We start from the raw sequence: 25,345 nt of genomic DNA on the forward strand, positions 1-25,345 counted from the left end.
AGGAGAACTCACCTCACAATGTCGCACTGAAGTGATAGGCTCAAACTCTCGAATCACCAACACGAACTCCACCACCTATAGTCACCATAAAACCCCTTTCCATAAATTTACAAATTACCAAAATACCCTCAGAAGTCAACTGGTCAACTCTTGGTCAAAGTCAAAGTCCACAGTCAAAGTCAACAGTCCATGTTGACTCGAATCGTCGAGTGTAGTTCACCGACTCGTCGAGTCCTTCCTGAACTCGAGAAGTCGTGAAATCCTTGATTGGCTCGTCGAGTTCCCTTTTAACTCGCCGAGTTCATACGTGTCCAAGAATTGGGAGAAACCCTAGCCGACTCGCCGAGTCTTCGAACGACTCGCCGAGTCCAAGGCAATCTTCAACGGGCTCGCCGAGTTTGTTCATCAACTCGACGAGTTCACGACCATCTTCATATGACTCGCCGAGTTGACTATGCAACTCGCCGAGTCCTTGCAGACCTTTATCCATGCTGACCCTTTTTAAACCATGCCAAGGTTCCAGATTACAGATCCAAGCTTCTAAGGCATGTTTATCACGTAAAGTTGCAAACTTTACACACATGCAAGGCCCTAAAGGCTCTAAATGACCAATCTAAGCTTCTAATGGAGCTTTACACCTTAGGACAGTCTAATCCTTGCAAGAGTTGGAAACTTTATGGACTTAGGACTCAAAAGAGGTTCAGATCTGAAGTTTCAACTTCAAATCTAGCTCCCATACCAAAATCCCTTCATGAATAACTAAAGAAAGCCCTAGTTTTCACATATGAATGATTCTAGAAGAAAAAGAGGTTAAGGTAACAACTGGTTACCTCCAAAACGTGCCCAAACTGAAGTAGACTCTGAATCCACACATAAATCTTGATGCTAGCCTCTTGATCTACAAATTTCCTTCACAAAAGTCACTTCCCAAAGCTCCAAAACACTCTCCAAGCTCTCACTCACGGAAATTAGGGTTTCTGGGTCTCAAGAGGGTGATAGAGGACAATGGGAGGCGCTAATGGTCCAATATATATGGTGCAAAACCCTGAAAATTAGGGTTTCCACTGCCAGCTCCTACTCGTCGAGTCCCTCATGCCGACTCGACGAGTCACTCATTAATTGACGTGTCCTGGCCCGCTGCTACTCGACGAGTCAAGCGCTAACTCGTCGAGTAGACCTTAGACATGAAGTCTAAATGGAAAAATTAATAATACCTGACGGTTGGGATGTTACAGTTGTTGGGTTTTAGTATACTACAACATCCTATGGTGCACATACAACCCTAAATACCTTGGATCTATGTTTTCTCTATTATACATGCAAATATGAAGTTTCCAAGATATTACCCTAAACTAGCATATAAATATCATATACTTGGGTAATAAAATAGATAGAAACATACCTTTTTTTTATGTAACTTGTCTTCATGAAGCCTGAGTGCCTAGTTCCCCAAGTGTGACACCTCAAATGGTTCACACAACACCATGAACACTTGGAATAACCTTGAGAATAAGGATACTTTGGTTCTCTCTAGTGAAATCGGCCTTGCCCTTTTGTGTACACACACTAGTGCCCATTTCACCAACCAAGGACATCTTTATATAGTGTGGAGATTAGGGTTAAACCCTAATACCCATGACCTTTCATTTCATATGATCCATGGGTTAAACACTCCATGGACTATCCATGAAAGCTTAGCCCAACCTAAATGAACTTGGCCCATCACACACATATATCTTAGAGTCCATATTTAATTAGTTCCTTTTGATCACTTAATTAATTATAAATTAATTCATGATCAATACTAATTAAATAATATGATTATATATTAATATATTAGAACTTATAATATATTAATATAAATCACTAGTATCCTTTTTCCTCATCTTGTCTATCCAATTGTCCCGATGCCATGCAACCCAAATGGACCATGCCGGGTCGGGTCAAGTACATACCAAATATAGTTATGGACTTAGACATTAATCCAACAGTCTCCCACTTGGATAAGTCTAAAACTATTATTGAGTATGACTTCAAAACCCGACTAGCAATCGTAGCTCTCAAAAGCTTCTGTCGAACTCTGACGTGTTAACTGAACTCTGATCTTGTCAATGACTTGTCCATTAGATAAAGGATCATATATTCCTCCATTCTAGATATCATATGGACTGAGACATGGATTATAAATCATTCTCTCTGTCCATTTGTTGTTTCCCGATTTCCGATTTATGACGACCGACTGATTGAACAAATCAAATCAGTCCTGGCTTGGCCAAGCACTCACATGTGTCATCGCTAAATCATCGAGGGGCCCACATATATCGCTTTTATCCCGAAGGTAAAAGGAATGGATAAACTTCGACTCATATGGCTTGTTCTACTACTTGTTGAATCATACACAAAGGCACGTTTTATAACATCGAGTTACCAATGCGTTTTTGTGCAATCAATGTATAACCAAGTCATAGTAACAACTCATATCTCTAGGTTTTAAGAATATAAGATATTATCGTCTCATGATCACTCGTGATAAAATCCATGAAGTGATTCAAATGAGCGTGGGTTGAATCCAATACTCAGAACTTATGAGCACTCATGAGTGTTGTAGCACCGCTTTGTCCAACATCTTAGACCTCTACAAGCCAACCCATGACAGTCTTGATTCATATCTACTTCCATCATATGACCGATTGTGGATAGTTTGAATAACTTAGTCATTCAGGAAGAATGACCTAGTTTATTCTGGAAGTCAAAACATGCAAAATGAAACACAAGAATAAATGAATCAAATATGGTATCAAACCCTATGAATATAAATAGACCACTTTTATTTATCACCATACTGATTACTCATTATTTCATTGTTTCAGTTTTATCAACTTTATACCTGAATTAAAAACACTAGTTGTCCCATGCTCCAAGCATGTACACTATGTTTTTCTTAAACAATAGCTTTGCCATACACCAAGTATGCACTCTATGTTTGTCTATGATCCTTACTTTGTGAAATAAACCAATTGAACATAATTTCAATGATTCTAATTTCACACTCCCAAATCCTTATCGAAAAATGTGAGAATTTCAAATTCCTATCATTTATCGAAATCTGTTTAGATTTTAAACTTATATGCACTGACCCTCCTGTAATGAATATGTACAAAGTCACAAAGACTTGTCAACAGTCATTATAAGGTATTCCAATGGAGATCAACTCCATTGAAACTAAGTCTCATATTCAAAGTACATTGCTTTGGACATGCTTCTTGCATTAAGTTTTCTAATCTTACACAGATAACTTCCACCTATGGAGACAACTCCATATTCTCATTTTGACTATCACTTCTGAATAAGAGATGCCTCTTTTCAGAATATGTCAATATGGTCCTTCCAAAATTAGCACTATACTTCCAACTGTCCCTGAGCAACCAATCTTTGGTAAACCTCAGATTGTCCTCGACAATTGCTTAATCATTTTAGTCATATCCAATTCTAGACCTTTTCCCTTCTTAATGCCTCTGGGCATTTGGAAAAATTTAGAAATGACAAATATTATAGCACATGCAATCGATCATGTACCCAAAGCAAATGGTACACGATTCATGATGTCTCACATAAAGACATGATTCTAGACCAGTCTTTTGCTACAATATTTTTATTTGCCATGTTTTCAAAATTTGACTATGAAGAGGGATGCCGTAATCATAATCGAATTTTGAGAACGCAATATATAGAATTTCCTTAAGTTGAACCAATCCAACATGAAATTCATATATATATTCTTGACTAAAGATGATTAAGGTCTCAATCTAAGCCTTTAGAACTGAAATGAAGTATATCCTCTCCCTTAATTATAGCAAAACAACTTTTTCAATCCCTGCAGCCTCACGAATTGAAACTTTTGTTTTCTATAATTAACATTGCTAACTTGCAACACTAACAATAATTATCATGCTCCCACTAACATGATGATTATTAACATAACACTTATGCTCCCAATAGCTTTGACATGTACTCAGAAATCAGCTGGACTTCTAGAAATCAATACTTTATTGACTTTCTTACCAAAGTTCAGATTTCTGATACGAGATGCTTTGATAAAACTTTATCAAAATCATACACCTTTTCTTAGATAGCATGCATGTGTGTCTAAACAATTTCAGAACTATGAAAAGGGATGCCGTAATCATAGTCTCAATTGTTTAGACCTTTTGCCATCTGCTTCAAATCTACTTGGTGGAAGTGTTTCCTCGCCATCATTTTCATGAATCGGAGAGAAACCTTATGACCCTTAGATTTTATGGTGTATGTGTTCTTATCCATGTGAATCTGTCAAAACCATAATCACAAGACAAGGTTAGTGACAAATCCAAACTCATATGGACTGAACTAAATCTTAATTTCTTGCCACCTGGCAGTACAAGGGTCTGTCATTGCTTCCAAGTTGTTATGCAACCAATTGAGAACTCTAAGAACTCATATGCAAAACCAACTTTAACTGGAATGGGCACAGAAATAGAAGTATGTCAACACGATAGGTTATAAACCTCAAGTCGTGTGCTAGTGAAGAACCTCAGGTTTTACTCTTGATTAGTTCTTGAGACTTTCAAGACCTTTAAGACTCCCACTGTCCTCTTGACATATAAGACTCTCTTGTCAAATATTCAAGGCATAGTGCGGATTCTTTATCAAGAAAAACACTTCACATAATTGGCCTTAGTTGGTCTTTGTTTAATCCAAAACATCACAACTTACCAACTTCAAATGTACAAGAGTAGGAAACTTTTACTCTTACATTTGACAAGTGTTATAAACCTTTCTTTAAGATATGTCACTCAACTTATAGTCTTGGAGTATGACTCTAAGACTTGTTTTGAAACAAAGTATGACTCATCTTCTTGATTTAACCATTTCAACAATTCATGACTCCTCTTCTTAGTCATAAGAATGCACTAAGATGTCCTTAGAAGACCAATTGTGATGTGGTTCTTAAATCATTAAGATGATCACAAAACATGATACTAAAGTACTCTCCCATCTTTTCAGATTTGAGAAACTTTTATCTTTCTGCCTAATTTGATTCTTCTCATTCGTTCTGCCATACATCGAGACTTTTCCAATGCTTCAGAATTACACTTAAGCCTGTAAGTATAACCATATTTACTAAACTTTAGTAAATCATGACGAATAGTCTTATCGATCTTTGTGGTGGACTTGACCAGTGCACAAGAATGTGTACTCGATCCCTTTAGTCATTTACTTGACTCACATATACATGTGAACAAGGAATTAGTCTTAATTTTCGAAAGCAGAAAGTTCTCATTCATCATACTATACAACTTGCATGATTCCAAGTTTTGGTCCAATTGAAACTTGGGTGATGAGAAACTTTCCTTATTTGGTAAATTTAGACACTACCACAAATGAAAGAATCAAATCCATTTTCCAATATTGCTATCAATGGAAACATGTAAACAACAATTTTTCACAAATGCCATTGTAAGGATACTTAAAATAAATAAATCAAAACTGTTTTTTTATTTTATTTTAAAACTTCCAGAAAAACTTATCCTTACAATGCAAATGCACATGAAAAACTTGTTGTTATCTATTCCTAAGCAATATATCATAACTCCTAAGCAACAGCTCAAAATTCTGATCACCGAACCATGCGATCGAAAACCATCTTCGCGATCAGAATCATCATATACTTCCTTTAAGTTTCTTCACTTTTTCTTTGATTCTTAAAACATCAACATGTGACCAAGTCACATCATGTAATAAGAATCTCAGAATATAAACTTAACAGAGTTAGATAGTGAACTTTACCTGAAGCAGAGTCAAACTTCTTGACTTGATCAACCTTATGATCTTTCAGGTAAATAGGCAGCTTCGCAATCAATGCCCATTCCTTTGGCTAGAGAAACATATGGACTCACTGGGAATGGTACATGGGACTATCGAAGACTTAGCCTTTCTCTTTACCATTTGGTCAACCTAGTTGACTATGGTCAAACCCTTTCTTTGGGATGAGAAGGCTTTTCTAGATATCCAATGTTACCATTGTCAATGTCCATTGGGAAGTTGATCTCCTAATCAATTTGCTTTACTAGTCCTCAAATCATTGCTGACCAAGCAAATAGATAAGATCATTAAGGGTCATGTCATAGTCTGTTTCATAGTAGTCCCAAAGGAACTCACTAAGTGACTTAGAAAGTGATTGAACATCCAACCTTCTTAAGACTTTGACACCCAACTCTCCCGGCTTGTCAATATGTGACTTCATCTCCAAGATGTGATCACACATAGACCTTGCTTGCCAATAGGGATTGAGTGACCTTTGAACTTGTGGGTTAGGGAGAATAATTGGAGGAGGTGGAGGAAGTAAAGTTCCAAGAGATTTTGGAAGATCATAGATGTCTGAGCTAGACATCTTTTGGGAGATATTCAAGATAGTTGATTTAAAGTCCTTAATATAACACCCAACATGAAATATTAAGGCTAGGATCCAACAACCTATTTATAACTGGAAGAGGGATGCCGTAATCCGAGTTATAAAATAGTTGAAGGTAGGTAAATGACGATTTACCAATTTCCACCATGAAAAACGAAATATAATTAAGTTTTAATTGGATTTGAAACTCCTAGATCTTTTGAGATTCATTGAACTTTTCAATGGCATGTTTCAATCTCGAGTGTGCCCTTCAGGTTTTGTGACTGGGATGCCGAGGATCACAAAACAAGGTGTGAAGTAACCATGCAAATATACTTGGTACCCTTAATATTTACCCCTCAATCGATGTGACGGTTAACCACACGAGCTCCACCGATACTATGATAAATATTAAGTTACCCTTTGCCTACTTTGTTAATTCCAGGTTAGTGTGCCGGTTAACCACACACGCTCCACTAACGGTTTAAACAAAGTGCAAAGTGTAATTTCATGGATTAGCACCTTATTCACATTTTCCTAAGTAACTAAGATTAGGAATTAATAAAAGGTTTAGTTACTTAGTATTTATCATTAATACTTTTAATGAAGGGAGAATTATAGTCCTTGTCTTACCTGTTCGGCTAACGACCCTCCACCAGTCAAGGAAGCGGTGGGTAAGAGTGGACACCCATTAAGCTGCCATTTTATAGGCAACAACCTTATACCCCCCTTATAGACCGGCTTCGTGAATGAGGCCTACTAATGGTAAGACTGACTTGCTCTTATACACACACATATATATATATATATATATATATATATATATATATATATATTATTAACTTATAATATTATAAAGTATAAGGGTTGAATTTTAACTTTTAAAATTGTAAGGGCTTAACTTGGAATTAAAGTATTCATTAGAGAAAACTTTTCAAATTCCAAAACTTGAGGGCAAGTTTTGAAACTATTCAAAACTCTTGGATTTTCATAACTTATGAGTTTTAAGTAAAGCTTTAAAACTTTTAATGAAGAGACTCTTGGACATCCATAACTTGAGGACAAGTTATGGAGCCATAAAAACTATTTATAAGAAAAAACTCTTCATTTTTTTTGTAACCTAAGGCATATTTATGAGTTTTTAAGATTCATAAATGTGACTTTTCATATAACTTGAGGACAAGTTACAAAAAAAACACATTTTATGAACAACTTTTAGATTAATTAGGATTGAAAACAACTAAAACACAATTTTTTTTCATTAATCTAAACTAACTCATAAATCAAGGAAACATAGAACTTTTGGTAATCCATAACTTATGGAGTTAAATGCTTGTTTTATGATGAAACATTTCATGTTCCATAACTTAAGAATAAGTTATGGATTTCTTTAAAACATTAACACCAAATTTTGTAACTCCATAAACACTTTGAATCAATTTTTTTTTAAAACCTTTTCATATCCATAACTTAGGGAGGTTTCAAAACACATAAGATCACAACTTTAAAAAAAACTTTTTGAGCTCCAAAATTTTATGACAAAATTTGTAACTCCTTAAAACATTTAGATCAAACTTTTAAAACTAATAAAATAATCATATCATTTTATCTTTTACTAATTTTGACCTAATTCAACTCATATAGCAAATGATTCAAATTTTACAAATAATTAGTTTTTCACAAAACAAGTAATTATCTTAAAATTTGACAAACTTCATGTTTTTTTTTTCTTTTTTTTTTCAACTTTGAAAATCGAACATTTGCATGAATATAACAGAAAACAACCCATGTCTCTGATACCACTGTTGGGTTTTAATATACTACAACATCCTATGGTGCACATACAACCCTAAATACCTTGGATCTATGTTTTCTCTATTATACATTTAAATATGAAGTTTCCAAGATATTACCCTATACTAGCATATAAATATCATATACTTGGGTAATAAAATAGATAGAATACATACCTTTTTTTTATGTAACTTGTCTTCATGAAGCCTGAGTGCCTAGTGCCCCAAGTGTGACACCTCAAATGGTTCACACAACACCATGAACACTTGGAATAACCTTGAGAATAAGGATACTTTGGTTCTCTCTAGTGAAATCGGCCTTGCCCTTTTGTGTACACACACTAGTGCCCATTTCACCAACCAAGGACATCTTTATATAGTGTGGAGATTAGGGTTAAACCCTAATACCCATGACCTTTCATTTCATATGATTCATGGGTTAAACACCCCATGGACTATCCATGAAAGCTTAGCCCAACTTAAATGAACTTGGCCCATCACACACATATATCTTAGAGTCCATATTTAATTAGTTCCTTTTGATCACTTAATTAATTAAAAATTAATTCTTGATCAATACTAATTAAATAATATGATTATATATTAATATATTAGAACTTATAATATATTAATATAAATCACTAGTATCCTTTTTCCTCATCTTGTCTATCCAATTGTCCCGATGCCATGCAACCCAAATGGACCATGCCGGGTCGGGTCAAGTACATACCAAATATAGTTATGGACTTAGACATTAATCCAACAACAATTAATCTCAGAATTTGCTTTATTTTTTTTTATCTCTTTGATGTATTCTCTATCTGATTTCTTCTACATTTTATTACAGTAAAAAAAGAGTTTACCAAGTCTCAAAGACATTGGATTTTTGTATGTTTTGAGCCCCCATTTCCCCATGGTTTCAGAAATCACATTTGGGTAAGTCTAATCTTAAAATATGCTTTATTTTTTATTTATTTGATTTCTTCTCTAACTGATTTCTTCAGCATCCATCTATTTGATTTTCCACATCTTTTTATTTGAAATCTATGTTTGTTTAGGTTTGTTTTAGAAATCTGATTAATTCTTATTTATCTGATTTCTTCTCCATTTGACTACAGGACAAAAGTCAAAGTCTCCACGAGTTATTGGATTTTTGTATCTGATTTCTCTATTGTTTTTGAAATCAGATTTGGCTGATTTCTCTATGGCTTTATCCAAGTTTGAGCTTTGAAATCATATTTGTGTCTTGATTTCAATAATCAGATTTGTATATATCTGTTTGTGTTTAATATTTGTTGTCTAGGCATCCTTTTTAAACTTTTGTGTTATTGTTTATGTGATGTGCCGAAGGAACTATATTTCTCACTTTGTCGTCTAAAGATCATTTCTACACAGATTTTTCACTTCCAGAGGCACAAAGGATTGAATCGATTAGCAATTTTAAGTATCCAAAGTGATTTTTTTATAAAAAAAAATGATTATTGTAAAATAAGAGATGTTTAGTTTCAAAAAATGCACCAAGACATCGTTTTAGACGATTTTGTAGGTTTTGTTTGAATTATTTGTTTGATTATAAAATTTACTGCATTTTTTAATTTATAAATTTTTTAATTATAAGGGCATAAAATTCTTATCACGCCCCGGGAAATAAAAAGCAATGGACCGGCCCTGCTTGGAGGCACTAACATCAAGAAGTACACATACTTGTAAAACACGTAGTAATGTCTCACCAACGACACAAGAAGGGATGAACATTGTCGCATGTTTTCCTGATTTTCAAGAAGGTTCGATGTTGTATTTCAAGGCACTATGCATCTTCCTAAAAAAATAGTTTGAAACAATTTGATGTTTCTAACGAGTGATGTGGAAAAGATGGTGTTTATACGGCTACTAATGAATGATTCACATTATGTTTCTCATTTTCATATATACATTATCTTTTGTTATTATGTTTCCCCATTTTACATTATTTATCCTTTATTTAATGTTATGTATCACGACTTATATCATTTATCCCATTGTTTACCTTAAGTTGACGTTACTCAAAAACAATTTATATTATTTATCCATGTTTTATGTTTGATTTTTTTAATAGGATGGATAGTGATGACCTCTAATTCTTATGATGATAATGAAGCAAATTGGTTGGAGGAGGGGAATGAATAGCTAATATAGGCTGACTATCAAAGGGATAATAAGAAAATATAAATTACATAACAAGAAAACACCATGTCATACATCTTCTCACACACGAAACATATTTATAAATGAAGTACTTAATGGCAATCCTCAAAGTTGTTATGAATTTTTCAAACTACATATCTCCGTATTCAAGATGTTATGTTCTGATCTTGCTATACGATACCATTTAAAGCCAAAACATAATATATGTATTGAGGAGTCCATCATGTTCTTCTTGATGATTTTAGTGTTGGTGATTTTAGTGTCATCAGGTCATTTTGTGTAATTGGAACTTACATGTGAATTAAGGGGCTTCGTAATTTATACTCTAATATATGTTTGTATATGTGCGGAGTGCACACATGTATAACATCGAATTAGAAGCTGGTTCGATGACAAGTCGGGGGTCCGGGGTTTCCAAAGGGGCATCGCCCCTTTGGCGGGTTTGTTGCAAGATGAAGGATCCAAAAGAGAACCCCCTCTAATGGAATCAAACCCACACACCAAATAGCAAAAATGAAGAACCCACAAATTAAAGATTATACGAAAACACAAGAACCCTAGAGAGGGGATGAAATTTCGGATTTGGAGAGGGAGAGGCAGAGGTTGGACGATTTTATAAGAAGGAATAACTGGATCTAGGGTTTACCCTAACAGACTATATATAGGTAGCTACTAGAATCCCAGATGGATACAAACTCTAGAGTTTATCCTTATCTGATTAAAACCAATTATATCCATATCCCAAGGATACCCAAAACCGTCGACCTCTAGGCATCTCGAGGCTTCTGAATATTCTAATTAATCCTTATGATTAATTAATATTCAAGCCCTTTTAATTAATTACCAAACTAATTTCTATTTAATTTATTAATTTCTTAATAAATTAACACATTATTAAACTTCATTTCCTTATGCTATTTGGGTCATGAAGTCAACCTAAAAGGACCATGATATTATTAGAAATATTACCAAAACAATTAATAACGTTGGACACCATTTCCAACAATTACAACATATAATGAAGATGCACCTTAACATATTATAAATAACCTTCACTATTCGTAACACTCATAAAATCGATACAAAGTACATCCATTTTTTATAAACTCATAATACTATGGTGACATTTATATCCATTCCAATAGTTTCAAGTTCCATCAAGGATCAAGGAACAATACAACAAAACTATACAAAAGTCCCCGTTGGGTGTCCTGATCCCTACTCTTCCCAAATGCAAAATTACATGTCACTCATCTTTGGGCTAAGCTACTTCTTGACTCTTAATATTTTTTCCTAAACCTGGAAGGGCATCATCATAACTATTAGCTACATCCTACAAGAGGTTAGTGAGTAACAAGCACAATACACATAATAGAAAATAAACTCAATATCGTTAGTATAACAAAATAATAAATTATAAAATCACATTAACACATATATTAAAGGTAGTAAAGAGGCTCGTCCTCCCTTATTCAAAAATCTCCACGTTATTATTACAATTTGATAACTCAAATATTTGAATTTTTCCCATTATGGTTCGAAAAGTACCTCTTGTGCCCTTGACACCTCATTAGTATAACAAAATAATAAATTATAAAATCAAATTAACACATATATGAGAGATAGTAAGGAGGCTCGTCCTCCTTTATTCAAAAATCTCCACGTTGCTATTATTACAATTTAATAACTCAAATCTCCGACTTTTTCCCATTATGGTTCAAAGAGTACCTCTTGTGCCCTTGACACCTCATGTGTCATTTACAAGTTTAAAGATGTCTCTTACGTCTTTAGACACCTCATGTGTCATTAAAGAATAAAGACACATCATACATCCTTAGACACCTTTTGTGTCACTCTCGGATTTAGACACCTCCTGTCTCTCTCTCAAATTTAGACACCTATTGTGTTACTTATATGTTTAATACACCTTGTGTTTCATTTGTCAATTTAAGACACCTTCTTTTTCATTTATAAGTTTAAGACGCCTCTTGTGTCTTACCCTGAAGTCACCACGATGTGCTCATCCCAGCACTAGCAAGAACATACTCCGTAAAATCCTCAGAAAATACTTCAAAACTCCTTAGAACCCTAGCAATATACTCTTTCTTAAAGTAAAAAGTGGTCACCGTATAGGAAATAGGTTCAGTACGGCGACACATTCGCCTCACGTGGTCACTATTCACCTAATACCAGTAATTTTGCCAACTTTTAAGAGACCCATTTTCATGTAGATCCCTATTTTCTTGGGTGACGAAAAAGAGACCGTCGAATCTTTAACCGACAACATTATCCTATCTTCTGCATGAAACCCATAACAATGTTGAAGAACACTTAACTGCTCAGCAGAAGGAATGATACCGGCCGTAGACTTCATTGGAAAGTCAAAAGATGAAAGAGGGAAGTTACACATAAAAAATACCCAAGAAGAAGTCGGAAATGTAATAAGAAGAAAAGGCAAGAGAAGATATATGAAAAAAATCAAGGGTGTGAAAACCAAAACCAACCCTAATTATGACGAATTGACGTCACCCTGAGAAAGCGCTCATGTCGGGCAACTGAAAAGATTATAACTCAATCTTCACCTGACACCTGATACTATCCAGTCTAGCCCATCATCACTAAGCAAGCCTACATCATAATGACCAAGACTAGGGTGACTTGATAACGTGCCATCTGGCCACAACAAAAAGGGATAACAACAAAGATTCCCAACGGTGTCTAGAAGGTGGTTTTCACGTCAAGGCTCCCTCTCCCGAGGGATTCTTGGTTTCCTCCCCGCCATGCCAGCCCACTACATGCCAACTCGCCTTATGTCGGTTTTGCTAGATGATGGTTGGCATGATATGGCCATAAAAAATCGCCTTGCGACAAAAAGATACTTGTAGAAAACAAAGGTAGTGTATGCATTACTACCAACATACCATTTGATCCAATCACAGCTCATGAAAGAATACATAATATGCCTCTGCCAATCAAAACCGTTGTCCAGTATCAAGAAGAGGCCTTCACCCAGGCCTTACCATATATGGTTACACGATCAAATAAAAGGGTAATATTTGATATCTACATTAACACTCACTCATAATCATACACTTCCTACCAAAAACTGACTTTATCGTCAGAGCGTCCTCTCAGGGATCTCCTCCCAGAGTACGACTTACAAGCTTCTTTATCTTGATTGTGGTTCCATGGCTCAATCATCACTAGATCATCTTAACGGAGTTACCCCAAGGCTTGACTTCGAATCATCTAGTATGAAATGTCTTGATTTTCATAGCAAATTTTTCATTTTTATTTATTCAATTAAATCAGATTATAATTACATTATGCAGAAAACATGATGTCAATGCACATGTGTATAGTCCAGCCTTGCCCTTCTCACGATCCGAATAAGTACCTAAAAACATTTATAATCAAATGGGTACGCACGAAGCTTTGTGAGTTCTCCAAAATACCATATATCACAATACATATACATGCATGCAATCAATGACTGACGACTTTTCACCTATCCACCAATTGGCTCACGACCTTTCGCCAATCCACCAATAATATGTGTATCTTAGACTTACGACCTACTTGCCATTTCTTCTTCAACGCGAGTCTGTGTGTATCTAGACTTACGACCTACTTGCCATTTCGTCGTCAACACGAGTCTATAGGCTCCCGACCTGTCGTCGTTCCACTATCAACCCATCACATAACCTTAATGAATAACTCAAATACAATAACATTTAAGCACATAAAGACTATACTTTCGGCTTTACTCAATAACTCTAGCATGATAACATTAAGCACATAGAGATTATACCATTGGCTCTACCCTACCAGCTCTTATATCTTAACATACATGGATATATATTGTAATTCATAGTATAGTGAGATAATCCACTTGATTGAGGTGGAAGATCCTTGGGAAGCTAGCTCCTGGGATAATCCTTCAATTATCTCATTTAAACAACCTAAATACGAATATCATTGTGCTTTAGTATTTGTTAATTTTATACTATTTTTTGGATTCCTTAACAATCCCAATGAATACATACAGATCTGTCAAATAATGAAAAACCAGGTAAGATCATATCGGAGGCAGGGTCTGTTTGGTATATAGAGTAACTGTTTGGAAATCCCACTTTAAACACCTCACTAAATCTAGCATAGGCATCATTCTCGTAAGTAGATCAATCAATATTATGATTGGAATCACTGATAAATCTTATTTATAAGTTCATAATAACGACTATGAATATAAATACAAGTTACAGTTAAAGCGTAATAAGTGCAGCTTAACTTACAAAAATTTCTAGCGAAAACTCAGAAAGTAGCGGACAGAACTTCGACCCGAAAGCTCCTAGATGTTGGGCTCTCTGACGACCTAGAGTCTTTCTAAAACAATAGGGAAAAGTCGTACGTAAGAAGGGAAATGGATAAGAGAGAAAAATTGATGGATTTGTGTGTAAATGAGGCAAGTTTCGGCATCTATTTATAGGAAAATTGAGTAGGCGCGCCGCGCCATTTCTATCGGCACGTCGCGTCTATGGTTGAAGTGTCTGGTCTGGTGCAGTGCAATGTGCCACATGGTTGTTGGTCTACGTAGCCTTGTCTCATCGCCTCCGGCCGTGCCACATGCCACAAGTCAAGCTCTCAATGTGCCACATCATCGTGTCGTTCGACAGACTTGGTCACCGCCTTGCCATGTGGTGCTCTCGGTCTGCCATGTCATCAAGTCAGCTATTTTTTCTGAAATCTTCGAAAAGCCCTAATTTTCGCATAAGAGCTCTGTTTCTGACGTTCTTTATATCTCCACGTAGGTATTTTCGAGTACTATAACTTTCATCTACGAAAATCGCATTGACGTCTACTACATGTTTATAATGATTATTTTGGCTAAAAACTAATATATTTCTACTTCGAACTTTTATAAACAAACGATTATATTAAATTCTAATGTAGAGTGAAAATGGGGTATTACAACTCTCCCCTACTTATAGAGATTTCGTCCATGAAATCCTACTCCTAGTGCTCCTAGATGTCATCTTATTGGAGTTATAGAGATCAACTCATGATCTAGCTGACGTTGTCGCATTGATATTTCTCGTAGAACTTCGTTTTCCACCTTGGACGTATTCCCGAACTCCTCACGAAGTCTTATAAAACCGAGAATTGGTCGGTCTGGACTTCCAGAATTTGTACTCTACAACTGTCGACTCGTTAGAAGCGAGTACTATGGAAATTTATTTATAACATCCTAACGGAATCCACTTTTTGGGACATGCCTCTATAAAAGGCTTATGGTATATCGTTCAGAATTTGTGTCCCACGCCATCTTTATATGGTACATCTTTAAACACCTACGAACCTAGATTACAAGTGGTTTTTCTACCTAGTTCAGGTGTTCTAACATCCTGAAATTTAACCAAAGCTACTATGACGGGTTTATTGGTTAGAAAACTATGGAACCAATACTCTAGTACTGGTGATGGACTCATTATAAGGCTTGCTCATCTTTCAACCTACTAGATTATAATGAACATTAGGTCAACAATATCCTTCTCGCAAAGCTCTAACTACTTTACGTGTATCAAAGCATAACTACCGCTTGAGAAATTTGTTCCTATGCCTGCTCACGACACGATGTGATACTATTCAACTACTGGGATTACAATGCCAGACCAATCTTGTCATCATCCCTATCGGGCCTGAAGACTCACGATCAACCCTTTAGTGGTCTTGAAGACTCACAACCATTATTCCATTGTCCTGAAAGAACCCAATCAACATCCTTCCTTGATATATGTTAATAATAACATATCTCTGCTACTTAAACTTATGAGGCTACAACCAATTGGAGGTCCTTAATCTACACCGCATGGATGATAAAGTCTAATAGTCGTCCTATGTCAACCTATGGATGTTAAAATTATATCCTAGTTTTATATTAGCTCTTACACCTATCGACTAAAGGAATAACTAAACCAAACACATAGCTTACCCCGAAGACCTACGATAATAATGACGCACTAACATATGATTACATGGTAGCACATATTCCAAATACTAATTGTCGTGTCTTATATTAATTTATGAATGTTATATTCGAATATAGCTCTAGGTTAACTTAAACGCATGCCTATAAGAAAATACTAAACAAAACACGTAGTCTATCCTGAAGTCTAAATGACACTGACACATCACTAGATGCATATGAAGTCCCACTCGACGATCTATCTAATGTGACCCTTAATGGAATGAATGTATCTAGGAAATTTACACTGGTTGCTCATGATACTTTTGTGTTCTCCACCAACCGAAACCTTGAACCCAAAAATTGAAAAAGTTTGAACCGGTCTCTGACGATACCCTGCTGTCTTACTAAAATTCTAAATATCAGCGGAAACCCTTAGATCCTTTCTTTGCAGGTCGAACTTTTATTGACATTACAACAACACCTCATCCGACGACCTGTCTCCACATATAAATCTACAACAACTGCCACCGATTATGCAACTTTTAACAATGAGTCACTCCTAAAATTGAACTTTTTCCAATTTACGCTGGGGACTCTTAGTTAATCTCAACTGCTACCGATAACATCAAGACCGTCTGGTCGAACTTGGATCAACATTTTGATTCACCAATCCTATTATGTATACTGCTGATACATCTGTAATCTCTTAAAAGGTATTACCGCCTCTCTTAATTGACATAGTCCATCCTGAATTATCTCCTTCTAGGCGTCCCTTATTTTACCCATACGCTCATCAGATGATGAATTGAAACGGTCGTATGACGAAAACACTTTCTCCTTTGACATCAATCCTACCACTATAATTCTTTGGCGCGAGATAACTGAATTCTTAGTATGAGCTTACTAAACTTTCTAAGTTTGATGTATGTCTTGAGTAGGGCTGTAAACGAACCGAACGAATATGAACAGAGCTTGTTCATGTTCGTTCATTTAAGTTAGTCGAACAAATAAACGAACGCGAACGGATAAACGAACCCAAAAATTGAAAAAGTTTGAACAGGTCTCTGACGATACCCTACTATCTTACTAAAATTCTAAATATCAACGGAAACCCTTAGATCCTTTCTTTGCAGGTCGAACTTTTATTGACATTACAACAACACCTCATCTGACGACCCGTCTCCACATATAAATCTACAACAACTGCCACCGATTATGCAACTTTTAACAATGAGTCACTCCTAAAATTGAACTTTTTCCAATTTATGCTGGGGACTCTTAGTTAATCTCAACTGCTACCGATAACATCAAGACCGTCTGGTCGAACTTGGATCAACATTTTGATTCACCAATCCTATTATGTATACTGCTGATACATCTGTAATCTCTTAAAAGGTATTACCGCCTCTCTTAATTGACATAGTCCATCCTGAATTATCTCCTTCTAGGCGTCCCTTATTTTACCCATACGCTCATCAGATGATGAATTGAAACGGTCGTATGACGAAAACACTTTCTCCTTTGACATCAATCCTACCACTATAATTCTTTGGCGCGAGATAACTGAATTCTTAGTATGAGCTTACTAAACTTTCTAAGTTTGATGTATGTCTTGAGTAGGGCTGTAAACGAACCGAACGAATATGAACAGAGCTTGTTCATGTTCGTTCATTTAAGTTAGTGGAACAAATAAACGAACGCGAACGGATAAACGAACCCAAAAATTGAAAAAGTTTGAACAGGTCTCTGACGATACCCTACTGTCTTACTAAAATTCTAAATATCAGCGGAAACCCTTAGATCCTTTCTTTGCAGGTCGAACTTTTATTGACATTACAACAACACCTCATCTGACGACCCGTCTCCACATATAAATCTACAACAACTGCCACCGATTATGCAACTTTTAACAATGATTCACTCCTAAAATTGAACTTTTTCCAATTTACCCTGGGGACTCTTAGTTAATCTCAACTGCTACCGATAACATCAAGACCGTCTGGTCGAACTTGGATCAACATTTTGATTCACCAATCCTATTATGTATACTGCTGATACATCTGCAATCTCTTAAAAGGTATTACCGCCTCTCTTAATTGACATAGTCCATCCTGAATTATCTCCTTCTAGGCGTCCCTTATTTTACCCATACGCTCATCAGATGATGAATTGAAACGGTCGTACGACGAAAACACTTTCTCGTTTGACATCAATCCTACCACTATAATTCTTTGGCGCGAGATAACTGAATTCTTAGTATGAGCTTACTAAACTTTCTAAGTTTGATGTATGTCTTGAGTAGGGCTGTAAACGAACCGAACGAATATGAACAGAGCTTGTTCATGTTCGTTCATTTAAGTTAGTCGAACAAATAATCAAACGCGAACGGATAAACGAACCCAAAAATTGAAAAAGTTTGAACAGGTCTCTGACGATACCCTACTGTCTTACTAAAATTCTAAATCTCAGCGGAAACCCTTAGATCCTTTCTTTGCAGGTCGAACTTTTATTGACATTACAACAACACCTCATCTGACGACCTGTCTCCACATATAAATCTACAACAACTGCCACCGATTATGCAACTTTTAACAATGAGTCATTCCTAAAATTGAACTTTTTCCAATTTACGATGGGGACTCTTAGTTAATCTCAACTGCTACCGATAACATCAAGACCGTCTGGTCGAACTTGGATCAACATTTTGATTCACCAATCCTATTATGTATACTGCTGATACATCTGCAATCTCTTAAAAGGTATTACCGCCTCTCTTAATTGACATAGTCCATCCTGAATTATCTCCTTCTAGGCGTCCCTTATTTTACCCATACGATCATCAGATGATGAATTGAAACGGTCGTACGACGAAAACACTTTCTCCTTTGACATCAATCCTACCACTATAATTCTTTGGCGCGAGATAACTGAATTCTTAGTATGAGCTTACTAAACTTTCTAAGTTTGATGTATGTCTTGAGTAGGGCTGTAAACGAACCGAACGAATATGAACAGAGCTTGTTCATGTTCGTTCATTTAAGTTAGTCGAACAAATAAACGAACGCGAACGGATAAACGAACGAATTTTCTTGTTCATGTTCGTTCGTTTAACAAAGTACATTGTTCATGTTCGTTCGTTTATGTTCGTGAACATGCTAAACGAACATAAATGAACAAAGATTAAAAAACACATAATTGAAGATATATGAACATAAATGAACATATAATACACTAATGTAATCAAACACAATTAGGCATATCTGAACATAAAATGAACTTACATGAATAAACATAAACGAACGTTCACGAACATAATTGAACGAACGAGACCATTGTTCATGTTCGTTCGTTTAACTAAACGAACGATAATTTGTGTTCATATTCGTTCGTTTATTAAATAAACGAACATACACGAACTTCCCGCCGAACAGTTCATGAACAGTTCGCTGAACGTTTTACAGCCCTAGTCTTGAGTACTTTGCTTTATCTATATGGTGAACTACATGACCTACTGAATTCCTTATTTAACAACTCTTATTCTACGAGGATAAATCCTACATCCTTGAAGGCATGAACCTGTATGGTTATCTTTGCTATCTGAGCCGCACCTGGGAATTCGATAAACTCCTGGATTATACCTAACGTTTGGAAGTAAGACCTAGTCATTTCTTGAGAACCACTTCGAGAACTTATAACCTATGGGCATTCTTGCATAAGACTTTCTCCTTCTTTTACCCTTTATGACGAAACTGAAACTGATAATCTCCACCTACTTGTGCTGCAGTTCTTTAGGACCTTAGCGTAGAAATCGATAGTCGAACTACTCTTCGTACTTCCGCTTAAGGTTCGGTTCTTCCCCACTTGGGTTCGACCCATCATCTACCACTACTCGTAGCTGACTAAAGCCCCAACTGGCTCATCCTATGTGATTCATAGCTCCTTTTGACTTTGAAGAAACTCAGAATTGTCGTATCCAATGACGTTTGATATTCCAGTTGTAGCATTACTGCTTATGCGCACCACAAGTGGTCCCCTTGTAAAGCACGGCCAAAACATGATACGGCCGTGACAAGAAAAATGTTGTCTAGAAATGAGCTAACACACATTTATAACTAAAAGGTGTAGGAGGATATTACTAACTTAGTGAAAATAATAGCAACAACGATGGTTGTTGGATCCAATACCTCTTTTCCCACTCCTCGGGATAATCACCTTGTCGTATTCCGACCAACCCTCTTGTAATGACTTTCCCACGATCACGTTTAAAGCACTTGGATGCTAACGCACGAAAGACGCTCACACGTGATTTTTTATACCTGCTACAATGAACTCTGCTTCTCTAACCTCCTAAGTAAGAATCAATAGGTTTGAACCTATTTGTCGATGGTTGTGCCTGAATCCACACCTATTCTTTTACCTTCGATAGAACTTTAGTCCCAACTCTTGATTCATACAGTCAACTTCTAATGGACACACACATTCCTTCCTAACCCATCCCTTATGGCCACTTGGACCCGAACTTGGAGCTACTTTCCTAGACATCACCGTACAACAGATAATGACACACAAAAAAAATTATAGTGTTAGCCACACTATCTACCCAACTACCTATGGCTTAGTAACTTTTTGACTCCTCCCGATTCAATTGCAAGTCCTGTGCTTCGGGTAGTATAGGCATATACTACCTTTCACACTTACTCATACTTGTCCCAAGATTGCCTCGCGTTTTCCAAGTCACTTCCAACACTACATATGGCGACCACTAAGCATATATGTATATGTCCCAACGGGCACATACAAAAAATCTTCCTAGACTCCACTAGGAATTTGCATCTGTACTGACGCCCTACCTTACAAATATATTCCCTATCAAGCACATACTATACTTCTTAGACTATTCTTCTAGGATTCCCTCCACTTCACACTACTATCATCCGAGGATGAACTTATACCAATATTAACTAATTATTGGATGCATACAGTTACATTCCACTAAAATCAAATAGTCTGTCAACTGAAAGATCCGACACTACAACGATAGGACTCAAGTGAGAGCAGCACAATAGCACCAAATAAGTCAGTCTAAAACTATTTAATTATGGGAGCATGCAACCTAACGTATTACTCAAATAACTAATCAATATCAATTTAGGTTCTAAGCAGAAAATAACAAGCAAATCTCTAGGCTTTAAGGCATCTTTGTAACCTGCAGTTCCTGAAAAGATCCATAGCTTACATACTAGCATGCATTTCTAACAGTTCATATATCAACAAACATAAAAATATGGATATTTTGGGAATCACTTTCCTTTATGAGCTCTGGCTGACTGTACGCATCACATTCTTTTCTTTTAAATAAAGTTCTTTTTCTTTAAAAGATTTGTTAAGAAATTAAGATCCTAGTTTGAGTTTGGAATCACACGAGTGTTCATCCAATTCTCTCAAACCAGATCTCTGATATCAACTTGTAACGTCCCAACTTTCATAACAAATTTTTTATTTTTATTTGTTCAATTAAGTCTGAGTATAATTACATTATGCGGAAAACATGATGTCAATGCACGTGGGTACAGTCAAGCCTTACCCTTCTTACAATCCGAATAAGTACCTAAAAACATTTATAATCAACTGGGTAAGCACAAAGCTTAGTGAGTTCCTCAAAATACCGTATATTACAATACATATACATGCATACAAATAATGGCTCACGACCTTTCGCCGATCCACCAATTGGCTCACGACCTTTCGTCGCTCTACTAATAATATGTCACACCCCCGAACCAGACGGCGGAAACGTCCGGGGGCTTGGGCGTGACTTCATCTTGTAATATCATCACAATGTATATAAATGAAACAAGACAACACCATCATCATACATATCAAAATACAACCATCATTGTTTACATCAAGTATAGTATCATAGATTACATGCCAAAATATTCAATGTATGATGGTAACAAAATACGACAAATTCCACATGTTCTTGTAGACCTTTCCGCTTAACGATTCCCTGAGAATACAAGTTATTTTGAAAATGTCAACATATATAATGTTGGTGAGTTCATAAGCATGTTTGAATGAAAAGTTTTGTATTGTTCGTAAAACACCAGAAAATCCGATATTTTCTGTAAAATTGTTTGAAAGTGATGTATCAAAATCAAGTATTAATGCATGTGTGTTTTCTGTTTTTGGAATGTATATAAATATGCAATCCGGATAAAAAATCCAGTATTTTCTGTTCTAAGTAGAAGGTATTGTTTAACTATATGATTCTCCAGAAAATCTGATATTTTCTGTTTATAAAAGTGTCGTGGTCTCAACCCTAAGACCGAATATCAGTGTATGTATGTTTTCGTATCAACAAGATTTTATATGTATTCCGTAAAATTATGATGGAGAGAATCTCTATGTGAGCCGTTTTAACCATACTTGATTATGAAGAATTCGCCTGTCGTGGCGTTTTCAGGCACCGGCTTGTTTAAGGTAAGGTTTGTCACCCTAGACTGGCCTAGTCTAACTGTAGCGAACAACTCACGTGTGGGGTGTCACCCCGTATAGATCTATACACAAACTCTCGCTCTCCCTCCAGGAGACTCTGGTTATAACTACAAGCTACGATCATACACTCTAGAGGTGTCAACCGACATGTCTCACTAGATCCTTAACTGAGTTTTATGTTTGTATAATGTTTTCCGTGTACGTTTTATGTTTAAAAAGTCCAACGAGTATGTATGTGAATGTACGAGGCCCAACAGACATGTAGGAGGACCACTAAGGCCCAATAAACATGTAATGTATAGTCTAGGCCCAATAAGCATGTAAATGGGCCACTAAGGCCCAATAAACATGTAGTGTATAATCCAGGCCTAATAAGCATGTAAATGGACCACTAAGGCCCAATAACATGAAATGTAAGTATTAGGCCCAATAAACATGTAATCGATGAATTTAGTTCGTTTATTATTACATTGTTTGTCTTAGCTCGATTGTTTTCTAAAATGACATAAAAAGACCCACTTTTTGTTATGATGACATTTTTGGCCCATCAAGCCGAAAATTTACAATTTAGGCATATTTTTGATAAAATTGACACTTTAGGTCTCTTAAGACCAAAAGTTTACATTTATGGGCTTATTTCAAATAAAATGACATTTTTAGCCCACTATTGTTAAAAATAGCATTTTCGACCCAATATCATGAAAATTGACATTTTCGGCCCAATTATATAAAAATTGACATTTTCGGCCCAATTTAATAAATTTGGCATTTTCAGCCCTTTTTAACCGAAAAACAACATCTTTGGCTCAAATTTGTTTAAAATGACAATTTAATCCACAAAAGTCATAATTTTTTCAAATTTGGCCTATAAAACCGTGAAGGCCCAATTTAAGCCCATTTTGTGAAAAATTTACTCTTTTGGCCCTTTTTAAAACCATAATATCATAAAAACCCATTTTTATACAAAAATGACTCTCTGGTCCTTGAAAAACCGTAAGTATCATAAAAGCTTCATCTTTTTGGTCATTTGTCAAAAATGGTCCCTTTACAAGATTTTGTTTAGTTTTTCAACATCCTTAACATGTTTAACACTTTCATCTTTATAGTAAGTTGCATAAAGTGTTTTAGTGTACAAATATTGTCAAGACTTGATAGAGTTTTCGAGATCTATGAAGTTTCTTCACATAATCACAACATATAACTTAGAAAACACACATAAACATGCATAAATACATAGATCTATCACATAAGCAACTTGTATCCTCCCCCAAAACATAGTAAAACCGAAAAACAAGGGGTATGAACTCACCTTAGGTTGTTGTTCTCAGTTTGATGAAGAGTTTGAAGAAGATTTTCGGCCCTAGGAGTTTCCTTGAGGAGGTTTTCGAAATCTATGAAGTTCAAGAGTATAGATCATGAAATGATGTGGGTTAAGAAGAGATTTTTGATGTAATCCTGAAGTTAAAGCATAGGTTTAGGCAAGGACTTACCAAGAGTGATGAACTTGATGAAAAACATCTTGTAAACACACACCAAAGTCACGAAAATAACAACGGAAATGAGGGAATTTTCCTTGAGCTTGAGAGGAATTATGAGAGAGTTTGAAAGTGAAAATGTATGTGTTTGTGGGTGCTCTCGGCCGAGAATTAAGAAGAGAGGGGAGAGAGTTGGTTTTGGTTATTACATGATGGATTAAGAAATCCTAGCCTAGATTACCACTAAACAAAAATTAGGTGTCAAGCTTGTAATTTACTTGATTTCTCCATTTTTTTTACCAATATATATATATATATATATATATATATATATATATATATATATATATATATATATATATATATATATATATATCTGTGTGTGTGTGTGTGTGTGGGTCGAGATTTTTGGAGAAAGGAAAAGTTTTGGGCCCTACTTGCTTGATTTCGAAATAATGAGGCCCAAATGGATGGTTCTTGGCCCATTGGGCCCTTATGAGGGTTCACGGCCCAATAAGATAAAAGGAATGGAGTTTATGGCCCATTAGGGCTAATGAAATCATTTATGGCCCAACATGGCCCATTAGGGATAAAATGAACTATTCTAGGCCCACATGACCCAAAATGTTTTAGTTTCGTGAATGTGGGTTCAATTAGAGCCCAATTAGGGTTCCTTGGCCCAAAAAAAGGATCCTAGTCCATAATAAACTTGAGCCGGGATTTTTAGGGTTTTCAATCCATAGTTGAACATGTGAGATGTATTGTTTTAGGTTTTGAACTTCAATCAAGAGTTTGGATTCAAATGGATGATTTCATGTTAGCATATAGCATGATATTCACTTAGAGTACAAGTTTTTACAGTAGCTGATGTTTACATGGAAAATAGAATTTCCTAGTTGAAAATACTAGTTGAGACATAATATGTGTATCTTAGACTTATGGCCTACTTGCCATTTCGTCTTCAACACGAGTCTGTGTGTATCTAGACTTATAACCT

The sequence above is a fragment of the Lactuca virosa genome, chromosome 4 (genome assembly GCF_052849685.1).
Source record: "Lactuca virosa cultivar CGN04683 chromosome 4, Lactuca_virosa_CGN04683_v6, whole genome shotgun sequence".
Taxonomy (NCBI): Eukaryota; Viridiplantae; Streptophyta; class Magnoliopsida; order Asterales; family Asteraceae; genus Lactuca; species Lactuca virosa.